Source organism: Dendrobium catenatum, unplaced genomic scaffold (assembly GCF_001605985.2).
Source record: "Dendrobium catenatum unplaced genomic scaffold, ASM160598v2 fragScaff_scaffold_772, whole genome shotgun sequence".
NCBI classification, from domain to species: domain Eukaryota; kingdom Viridiplantae; phylum Streptophyta; class Magnoliopsida; order Asparagales; family Orchidaceae; genus Dendrobium; species Dendrobium catenatum.
Genome location: NW_021319234.1, coordinates 695,985 through 708,429, shown reverse-complemented (window position 1 = coordinate 708,429; position 12,445 = coordinate 695,985). Strand labels below are relative to the sequence as shown.

The window sequence follows — 12,445 nt, the reverse complement described above, 5'->3', positions numbered from 1 at the left end:
CGGATGTAGAGCTACGTTATGTGTCATGACCAAATAAAAGTTCCATATTTGGAGGTTAATTTGGACGAGTCATGTCATACAATCTCCATTCAGAAGTCAATTTAGACTTGCCATGTCACTCAATACATAGTGTATTGAATGACATATAGCGCCCAAATTGACCGCATTATGTGTCGCCGTGTATCAGATGACGTGGTGCGTCATGATTGATCTCTTGATCGTATAGTAACCACACAATAATTTCTGGATCAGAGGCCCGGCATGGAAAAATGTTAAATTATATATATATAATTTTTATAAAATTAACATTTTTCATCTAATTTTTTAAGTTTTCAACTAATTATTAAATTTATCAATTTACACTAGAATCTCAACCCTAAACTTTTCATTTTTTGTTCAATTTTTAATAATTTAATTGTAGCACTCGCAAATAATGAATTTTTAAATTATTAGGATTGGGCTGACTAGAGGTAAGTCGACATAACAATAGAGGCAAATATGGTAAGTTTGCTAGGAACTTGAAAAACTTGCAAGCAGTGTGAAGTCAGGATTATTTATCTGTAGGGGCATAAATTTTTAATTTGAAAAATATCGTCAAGTTTTTTTTCATTTGAGCTTGAAATTTATATTAGAGTTTTAATTGTTTTAAATATCTAACTTAACATTTCCATTTTTAATTTAAATAAAAAAATAATTAAAAATAATTCATAACAAACAAGAAATATATAAAAAAAGCTACATCTTCTTAATATAAAAATATATATATAAATTATAATTAGCTTTTTTTAAGCTACTTGATTTAAATTTAAATTTTGTAATCTTTCTCTAGTGTAATTTATTGGCTTTAATTATATAAATTTCCTATAAAAGAGAATTTGGAGATTTTAAAATAATTTAAAAAATTGATGAAATTTTTAATTTTAAGAAAACTTGAAATATGAAGATAAATGATTAAAATGGATACATAAATATATAAATAAATAGAGAAATATAATTAAAAAAAAAGGTTTAAGATGCTTTAATTAAAATCAACCAAAAATAGGTAACCTCATAAGAGAGATAGGGGTAAAAAAATAAAAAAATTTAAAATCATCTCACCCTCATGAGAGGAGAGAGAGAGAGAGAGAGAGAGAGAGAGAGAGAGAGAGAGAGAGAGAGAGAGAGGAAAGAGGGCTATAAGCTTTTAACTAGTAGCTAAGAAGCTAGAGTTGAAACAGAGAAATGAAAAAAAATAGAGAAGAAGAAGCTAACGGTAATTACTGTAGCTCATGTATTTCATTGTGTAACACAAGGCAATTTACACAGAACTATATAATCAGAAACTGAAAGATAGGTAGTTTGAAAATCAGAGTCTGTTAGAAAACAGACTGAGCCACCCTGTAGAATAACATGAGTAAAACTAGTGGAGCCGCCTACATTAGTGGTCCTCTAATGGGTGATGGCACATGTGGTCTAACATCCCCCCTCAAATTAACAATCAAGATGTTGGATTGCTAATTTTCTCGTAAAGCATGGAAGTGAGAAACAGACAGCGGCTTGGTTAGAATATCAGCAAGTTGATTAACTGAGATGATGTGAAGTAGATAAATAGCATGTGACTGGATATGTTGATTTATAAAGTGATGATCAATCTCAATATGCTTTGTCCTAGCATGAAAGGCTAGATTATGAGCCAGTGCCATGGCAGAAGTATTGTTGCAAAAGATTTTAGTTGCAGAAGATTGAGGAGCTTGTAGCTCACTAAGAAGACGACTAAGCCAAATGACATTCAAAGTAGCGGAAGCCAGAGCACGATATTCAACCTCAGTAGATGATTTTGCAACGGTGGGCTTCTTTTTAACACACCAGGAGATTAAATTGGAACCAAGAAACGTACAAAATCTAGTCACAGATTTACGATCAATTGTATCAGCAGCCCAATCAGCGTCAACATAAGTAGAAATAGAAGGACTGTCACTAAGCAAAGGAAGTCCATATGTAAGAGTACCTTGTAGATACCTTAATATATGTTTGAGTGCTTGATAATCATTATTGGTTGGAGCATGCATGCGTTGACAAGAGTTATTGACAGCAAATGCAATATCTGGTCTAGTAATAGTCAAATATTGCAATGAGCCCACCAATTTGTGAAACAAAGAGGGATCATCCAAAACCTTTTGTTGTGATGAGCGGGCGACATAGGAGTCGGTGTAGATTTACAGTTTGCAAAACCTGATTGGTGAAGTAACTCCTAGAAAATTGTATACCAAGGAACATTGAGACATTGCCCAGCTGTTTTAGAGAAAATGTAGACTTTAGCTTGTCTAAAAGCTGCTGCACCAATTGAGAACTGTTACCCATCAACAGAAAATCGTCAACATATATAAGAAAATAAAGTTGTGTTGTGGCTGTGGAATAAATGAATAAAGATGGATCTGATTTGCTGAGTTGAAAACTGAAATCAATTAGAAAGTTTGTAAGCTTTGTATACCACTGCCGAGGTGCTTGTTTACGATCATAAATGGCCTTATGAAGATTACAAACATGATGTGGAAATTGAACATTAGCAAACCCAGGTGGTTGATTCATGTAAATATCTTCAGTGAGATCACCATGTAAAAATGCATTTGAAATGCCAAGCTGCAATACCGACCAGTCTCTAATGAGTGCAAGAGTAAGAAGAATTCTTTTGGTTGGCATTTTTGTGACTGGACTGAAAATCTCTTACTCTTGTTTGAACCCTTGAGCTACAAGACGAGCCTTGTATCGATCTAACTGACCATTGGGTTTGAGTTTAAGTTTATAAATCCACCGAGAGCCAAGAATTGTGGCATTTGATGGAGGTGGAACTAAGGACCAAGTCCTTTGGTTTTGTAGAGCTCTAAACTCAGCATTCATAGCATCACGCTACCCTTGATATTTCACTGCTTGATTGTAACTAGTAGGGGTTGGTAACATAGAAGTAGTGACAAATAAATCAAATATTTGTTTTGTCTTTGAATTGCCAGAATGAAGTCTGGTTTGCATAGGGTGAAATAGTTGATTAGCAGCAATTGACGACAGCAGGGCATTGTTGGGAGAAGTTGTAGGGGAAGTAGAATTCTGAAGTTGAAAGTGATAGAGAATATGTAGGATGAGAAGAATGGGAGTGGTAATGGTAGTAGAATGTGGAGTTGTGGAAGTAGAAGTAATTGTGGAGGTGGGTATTAAGAGCAGAGGGGAAATGGAGGAATCAATAACTTAGGATTGTGGTGAACTTGAGATAGAAGAATAAGGAAAAATTTGTTCATGAAAAATGACATGACATGAGATGTGTAATTTTTTAGTGCTCATATTAAGACAACGATATCCCTTATGAGCTGTAGAATATCCAAAAAATAAACACTCACTAGATCTAGGATGCAGTTTGCTAGGAGATAGGGGTTTAAGCAAGGGAAAACACAAGCATCCAAAGACTAAAGGTGCTTATATTCTGGACAGCAATTATAGAGCAATTTATAGGGGTTTTGAAGATTTATGGATTTGGAAGGTAGATGGTTGATAGTATAGCTGAAAGTTTGCAAAGCTTCAGCCCAAAACTGATATTGTAAACTAGCAGCATGTAGAAAAGTACGTGTAGTTTCCAAAAGATGACGATGCTTGCGCTCAACAATGCCATTTTGTTCGGGAGTATATGGACAACTAAATTGATGTTCAATGTCTTGATTTAGTAGAAATTGTTTGAACAAGTGGCTGGTGAATTCACCACCGTCATATGAGCGAAAAGTTTTAATTTAAGCATTGAAGTGGGTATGAACAAGTTTATTAAATTCTTGTAACTTAGACAACGTTTCATCTTTAGAATGCATGAGGAAAAGCCAAAAATATCGAGTACAATCATCAATAAAGAGAACATAATAACGATAACCATTAAGTGAAGAAACTGGAGCAGGGCCCCATACATCAGAGTATATAAGAGCAAAGGCTAGAGTAGTTTTATTTAGAACACGACTAAAGGATAACTTGTTGCTTTTCCCCACATTACAATGAGTGCAAACAAACGAGGAAGAAGGGATACATAAGGAGGAATTTGTTTGAGCTAAAACACATAGAACTTGTTGATTTGGATGTCCTAAACAAGCATGCCATGTAGGTGCAGATGCAAGTAATGCTTGATGAGCTGAGAAATGCTGAGATGAAGAGGTAGGAATGGGGTAGATACCATCACGGCTACGACCACCTAGGAGAACTTGATTGTCCAGGAGATCCTTGATCACAAAACCATTAGCATCGAATGAAACAGAACAAGAATTATCTGATGTCAATTTATGAATAGAGAGAAGATTGTGTGAAAGTGAAGGAACATGTAATAAGTGGTGAAGAAAAAGCTTACTATTTGTATCTGGAAGAGGTAGAATGCCCTGCCCGCTGTTATGTATAGGAAGTTGTGTTCCATTCGCAATGGAAACAGAATCAATACCGTACTAAGGAAGGGATTGATGAAGATTGCTGGCATCAGAAGTCAGATGGGTTGAAGCACCTGAATCAAGAACCCATTTTGTGTTGGGTGACGGAGTTTGAGTGAGCATAGCACGCGGGGCAGTTGAGTACTGCAAGTTGCATTGGTGCCAACATGTAACAGTTGTATGACTTGTTTTGCCACAAATCTGACAGACTGGTCGAGCAACCGGTAATACAGAAGGTAACAGAGGTCTATTGCTGGTGTAAAACTGCTGACGAGAAGAATTCCCTCGGCCACGATTTGAATGTCCCAAAGTTGAGCGTCCACGAGACATTCCTCAGTGGAATAGAGAGCCAAGTTTTTCGTCTGCGATGAGGAACTGTTTTGAACTTTATTTTGAATATTCACTTCTTCACTACATAGAAGTGAATAAAGTGTGTCTATACTGATTGGCTGAAGATTGGTTCTTATTGCAGTTTTGAATGCATTATACGACGATGGATGTCCATTGAGAATATGATGTAGAATATCTTCTACATCAATGTAAGAACAAGCACCTGCTATGCTGTCTACTATAGTTTTGATTTGAGCTAGGTACTATGTCATCGTGCTATCACACATCTGAACTCGATGAAGTTCATTTTTCAGCTGTATCACCGGCGACTTATTCGTAGGTTGAAAACGAAGCTCCAAAGTGGTCCAGATTTCATGAGCTGAACTGAGATTAAGATTGTATGGAAGCACCACCAGCAAAATAGTAGACAAAAGAGAAGAAACTAGATTTTGGTATATCAGACACCATAAACGATAATCCTGATCCAATGAAGAAGAAGACGAGGCAGGTTTGGGAGGACAAACTTGTTCACCTGTAAGATATTTCTCAAATCCATTTTCCAAAAAAAGTTTGAAGACTTGAAGTCTCCAAATGACGTAATTCTCTGTAGTGAGTTGAGTATGAACTATCTATTTCAGATTGTTCATAAGAAACTTCAATGGCGAGGGAATAACAATTTTCGCTATGGCTGCCGACAGAGATGATGTTTGTTGAGTCGGAATTGGAGTGGGAGCAGAAGAAGCTTGATCTCCCATTGCAAATAACTTAAGATAAAGGGATGAAGAAAAGAAATTGTGATAAAGCTCACGGCTCTGATACCATGAGAAGTTAGAGCTGAAATAGAGAAATGAGAAAAACAGAGAAGAAGAAGCTGACGGTAATTACTGTAGCTCATGTATTTCATTGTGTAACACAAGGCAATTTACACAGAACTATATAATCAAAAAATGAAAGATAGGTAGTTAGAAAATCAGAGTATGTTAGAAAACAGATTGAGCCACCCTGTAGAATAACATGAGTAAAACTAGTGGAGCCGCCTGCATTAGTGGTCCTCCAATGAGTGATGGCACATGTGGTCTAACAGTAGCAAGTACAAAATAACAAAAGGTTGCCGGTAAAAAATGGTAATAGAGAGAGAGAGAGTAAAGAGGAGAGAGAGTGTGTGATTTTTTTTTAAATTTTCTCCAATGTGTGCCTAATTTTAGACGTTTGAATCTCCACCTATGACACAATCCCTATTTATAAAGTCTCTAACAACAAGCAAAAATAAATTTTTTAATTTTTTTTACCAACAAGCAAAAAATATAAATCAAAATTAAGCATGTGAATACCTACAAGTTTGGGACTGCTTTCTTACTGTTTTTGAAAAGTTGTTATAGAGAAAATAACTTTTTAAAGCTGTTGTAGAAAGCAACTTCTCAGCATATTTTTTTTTTGAAAAACAATGGTCAAATAGAAATTGTGATTATTATTTAAAAAATAAAGGAGAAAGAAAGTTATACCAAATGAAGTCTCTTAGTTTGATTTTAACCATTTTTGTATGTTAAAATTAGTCAATTATCAATAGTTAATAGTGATCAAGATATTTGTTTTAGAGCTGGAAATTAAGAAATTAGAGTAAATTGTCTTATATATCATCAATAAAGTTTATTACAAAGAAGTATATTAGAAAGATTTTAAGGTGCATGCTATGTTTGCTAAGAAATTAATTAAAATTTAAAATTAATTATGAATATTAATAAATTATAATTTTTTATAGTGTAAAAAATTATTTTTTATATTGTATTCATTTGAAGGTAAAATTCAAAATAAAAAAAAAACTTATGATATTGAAGTATATGAATTTCTTCAGCCAAAAATAAATTTAAGATATATAAATATATAAGAAGCAAAAAACTTTTTTTCATCTGATTTGTAATAATTCTCGATTAAGTTGGTAAAGTATAATTACTTTAAAATATACCTAAAAGGAAATTCGTAATGGGACTATGGCTTTGTTTGAAACAGATTTCTTATTGCTTCTTAAAACATCTTTCTAATACAAACTTAAAATTTTTGTACTAAAAAGTTGCTTTAAAAAGCAATAAGAAAACGTCACAAACAAAGCCTATAATAGAAATAAATTAAATACTTTTCAAGTCTCTATGTGTGGAGTTCGGACGATGTCCGAGCTCCAATCAAAATAGGCCATGTCGCCTGTACACAGTACAATTTGACACGTGACATGTCTATTTTGATTGGAGTGTGGAAACAAACTATGTTTAAACTCAACAAGTAATAATTTCTCCATGACAACAATATAACTTTATAATAAATGTTGTCATATTTGCTTTAATTATAATAATTAATTCATTTCTTCATATATTCAACATTAATTCATATAGAAAGAAGGAAGAAAAGCTAACTTAATTATTTAATTAGTTCCTATTATAATCTATTTACTATTTTGGATATAAATATATATGCATATATATAAAGAAGTAAAACATGAAATGAAATACAGAAGAAGAAATTCTTCTCTAAGGCATTAGAGAAATGTTTAATGATCATACTCCAATTGATAAATGTTTTATTTGCAATAAGATGTTGACAAAAATGATTTAACATACTTTTAAACCACCCTAAATTTTGTATGCCTTTTGAGCTATCATTGGTCATGACTGATACATTTAAAAGACAAATAGTCTTGCTTTGTAATTCTAAGTTGCATTCATGTAAACCATAAATAGTCATGTATATCGATTCAACATTATTAATTATATTCAATACATCAAAATCGTGTCGGTCTCCAAAGGAAGATCAGATAACTTCTGAGAAATGTAAGGGCGTTGAAAATTGCGAGCTTCTTGCTTTCATTGTCCTCAAATAGTTCCAAACACTGTAAAATTCTTCGCATAACATTTTCTAAGTTTTTAATTAGAAAAGGTAGACGCATTATGCTTTTTTGTAAGTATAGAACGTATATAAGACAATATAGTTTCTCGTGTTGCCTCATAATCTATAACAGAATTAGAATGTTTATCTCTTTCATTAGGTTTTATTGTGCCTAATGAAAGAGATAGACATTCTTATTCTGTTATATATTGTGAGGCAACACAAGAAGATATATTGCATTCTATTCTCTATTTACATATAATCTTAAGACGTCGACCTTTTCTAAGAAAAAACTTAGAAAATACTATGCAAAGATTTTTACAGTGTTTGGAAATATTGAGGACAATGAAAGGATGAAGCTCAAAATTTCCATGGCCCTTACATTTTCTCAGAAGTTATTTGGTCTTCCTTCGGAGATAGTCTTCAAGCCTTTGCTCAAGGATATTCTTGTTGCCAATGGGCTAGTTCTTTCATTCATTACTGATTTCTTGAAGGAGTATCTGAAGGACAATGACATAGATGATCTTATAGCCCTTTTTAAGAAGGGGAAGATGGAGGATAATATACTTGAATTCTTCCCAACAGCAAAACACAATGCTGAAGGTTTATTTGAGCATTTTTAACGAAAGGACTATCTTTTCTTGTTGAATACAATCAAAAGAAAATTTTTAATTGATGTCAAGCTAAAGAAGATAAAGTCAGCATTGAAAACACAAATTGAAGAAGAGACTGGTATTTCTGAAGTGATAGAGGAGGCCATGAAGCAGCAAGAACACAATGCTAATGCGACACTATGACAGGTTCAAATGTGGGCTCATGAACTTTTAAATGCGACGTAAAAGCAGAAAATTGGCAGCCTACCCGGGGGTTATTTTACTGTCGGTATTTTCGGCGGTTTATTATTAAACACCGCCGGGTAAACTTCCGGTTAGTACCGGCGGTCAGACAACCGGTTAAACCGCCGGTAATTCCGGCTATTATTTGACCATCAGAATTACCCCGGAATTACTGCCAGTAATCGTTGATTTTTCTGTAGTATCAGAATCCTTTATGATCAAGATGTACTGGTTGACGATACAATTCTTCTTTGGTTTCCAAAGGTTTAAGCCCAAAGGCACTACAGGAAAAACACTGATTTCTGTCGGAAATAAATTCGTCCGAAGTACAGACAGATTTTCAGACAAATTTATGGTAGAACATTTCTAGCGGATTTTCTAACGGATTTCATATGGTTTTTTTTTGAGGTATTTCCCAAGGCTTTTAAAACCGGACCGGTCAATGAACCGGAAGAAGGAGGGGTTAGAGGTTTGATGGTTCGACCGGGGTCGAACCGGATGACGTAATAAATATTTATTATATTTAAATATTATAATAATGACACAATTATTTATAAATATATAACAAAAATTTTTTAAAAAAATTATAATACTTTTACTTATATAATAGTGAAATGTTAGCCAAATAAATTCAAATATTTAAATCTAAAGGAAAATCATATAGGATCAATTAGAGTTTTAAAAATAAATACAATTAAATCTACTAATTTAGTAATTTTTTTACTAATTTAATATTTTTTTATTTTAATAGTGTACATTAGACATATCTCTAACTTATATTTTTAGTAATATAACTAATTAATTAGAATTATTAACTTAGAACGGATCAGAGTTCAGGTGGTGGTTTTTCGAGTCGTGTCAAATATTTGACAACCCTAGATGCAGGTTTCACAAGTCATTTAAAAGATTGGATATCTCTAAAGCTTATGATAATATTAATTGGTCCTTATTTTTAATATTCATTGTCATTTTAGGTTTTGATGATTATTGCATTCACTGCAGGGAAAATGTAATTTTTCGATGATCCGTTTTCACCAGAAAGTGAAAACATACCGTCAGTAATTTTAAATTTATGGCAGGATTTCCAGCGAAAATTTTCCGACGATAATTCACACTCGAAAACAAAATAAACCATCGAAAGAATTTACACCGAAAATATTTCCGGTGACAACATTGCAGGGCCTGTAAATTCGTCGGAGAATTCTGTGATAAAAATTTATAAAAAACAATCTAAACAGTTGGTCAATGTCGACTAGACTAGCTGCCATCTCCGGTTGTCTTTGAACCGGGCCAAGCCGGTCTTTTATTAGGTCAGGTACCTGATGCAAGAAGCTCTACATCGAGACATTTTTTTTCAGTCTGTATCTCTGCATCAGGTTAACCTGACCCAATAAACAAATTTGCCCAACCGTGAGGGCCTGAGCGTGCTAACAATTCTTCCTAATTCTTCCGTCTAGGGATTCGACGCCCGCACCCTCATCCGAACGCCATTCCACTTGTGCCAACCGGTTGACTGTTATGCATAATAAATTAAATTATTGCTGCTGCTTATATGTTAAAAGTATTATTTAATATAAATTATATTAATGATGATTAAAATACGGTAATTTTAAGTTAATTAATTTTAACAATATTAGTATAGTTAATTTAAGAATTATTTAGTCTTAATAATTTTGTTTAATAAAATGAATAATTATTAAAACTTCTATATTATTAGCTTAACAATATTTATTTTAAATAGTTCAATGAATAATTAATTAAAATTATTACCCTAAACATAATAATAATTACTATAATCGTCTTATTATTTTGAGTACAATAATATTTAGTATAATTAATTAATTTAATAAATGAATAATTTTAAAAATTTAATATAAATTATTTTACAGAAAATTTCAAAATTTGTTGGAAATCCACCGACAAATTTCATAGAATTCGTCAAAAACATCCACCGGAAAATTTCTCCAAAAATCCGCGAGAGGGATAATTCCGACCGAAGAAAACACCTGAAGTATACGTTTAAATCCGTCGAAAAGCCACAAGAATTTCTAACGAATTTTTTTCCATCGGAAATCTATCGGTGAACGAACGCTTTTCCTTAGTGATTAAATTAATTAAGAAGATTATTAATTGAAAATATTTATGATTTTCTATAATTGTTAGCAAGGAGAGCTAAGTTTCTTCAAAGCTACTTAGGCGTTAGATAGGGGACTCTTTATCTCCTAAGCTATATATTATAGCTCGTTGAATATTTATCTAGAAGTTTGTACTTATTATTCACTTTTATTTGCGAGGAAATAGTATGTAGTTGGTGCAAAGCCAAAAATATTAATATGTTTTTGTTTTTTTTTTTTAAGCAAATTATCCCTATTAAAAAAAAGGGTGTTTTACTCATTTGATGGGAAGACATTCATATAACTTGAGATAAAGAGTAATGTTTAGATTTATTTTATTTATTAGTAAGATAGAGTGATAACTCATAAAGTAAAGGGACAGTTTTTTTTCTGCTTCTTAAAGCGCTGTCTAGTACAAAAAATTAAAATTTTATACTGAAAGCTGCTTTAAGAAGCATAAGAAAGCCGTTCTCAAACGAAGCCTGATGATCACACACAACACATAGAAATGTTTTTTTTTTTTTTCAATTTTTTAATCCAAATAGCAAGTTTTTTAAATGAACATCACAGTTAAAATAGGTAAACAAGCATGTACTAAAATTAGAAATACATAATTGGCATAGGACTTTGTTAACTGTAAATACAATTTCAAATAGATCCAAGTAATACTACTAATACTCCACTCTAATAAATAGAAGACTTCTACAGCTTCCCACTAGCTAGCACAATGGTTAAACTCTTCATCAGCTTCTTCATTAAGCCATTAACAATGCTCAAGAGATTTAACAAAAGTTCCTTCCCTGCTACAGAAAAATAGGTGTACATGGGCAAAATACCAGAAAAATGCTAAACCGCAAAATTATTCGGGGAAACGGAAGAAATCCGCCGGAAATACTCCAAAAAAACCGTATAAAATCCACTCAGAAAAATCCTGCTGAAATGTTCCTTAGAAAATTGTTTCTGAAAATATGTTCGTATTTCTTGACGAATTATTTTCCGCGGAAATTAGTGTTTTTCCTGTATGCCTTGGGTTAAACTTGGTAACAAGAAGAATTGTATCTCACCAGTACATACTTGATCAAAGGGTTCTAAACTACGAAAAAACAACGATTACTGGCGTAATTCCGGGGTAATTCTGTGGTCAAATAACAACGGAATTACCGCGGTTTAACCGGTTGTCTGACCGCCGTACTAACCGGCAGTTTACCCGGCTGGTGTTTAATAAAACCGCGAAAAATCGACAGTAAAATAACCCCGGAGTAGGCTGCCTTTCTGCTTTTACGCTCCATTAAAAGTTCTAGCCACTTTAACTGTCTGTTGTCCATTAGATTGTTCTTGCTGCTTCATGGCCTCCTCTATCACTTCGAAAATACACGTTTCTCAATTTGTGTCAATGCTGACTTTATCTTCTTTAGCTTAATCAATTAAAAATTTCTTTGATTGTATACAACAGAAAGATAGTCCTTTCGTTAAAATGCTCAAAAACCTTCAGCAATGTGTTTCTGTTTGGGAAGAATTCAAGATTATTATCTCATCATTCCCCTATAAAAAGGGCTATAAAGTCATCTATGTCATTGTCTTTCAGATACTCCTTCAAGAAATCAGTAATGAATGAAAGAACTAGCCCATTGGCAACAAGAATATCCTTGAGCAAAGGCTTGAAGACTATCTCCGAAGGAAGACTCAAAATAACTTCTGAGAAAATGTAAGGGCCATGGAAATTTTGAGCTTCATCTGGCTTTCATTGCCTCACAATAGAGTTCCTAAAACACTTGTAAAAATCTTCGCATAGCATTTTGCTAAAGTTTTTTAATTGAAAAGGTCGACGCCTTTAATGATTTTTTGTAAAATAGGTATAAAGATTAAT

At 33.0% G+C, this 12,445-nt stretch overlaps 1 pseudogene; it reads left to right on the top strand.

Annotated features, from left to right (window-relative positions):
• Positions 1–3,133: 3,133 nt before the first annotated feature.
• On the top strand, positions 3,134–8,467 carry LOC110101696 (annotated as a pseudogene).
• The last annotated feature ends 3,978 nt before the right edge of the window (positions 8,468–12,445 follow it).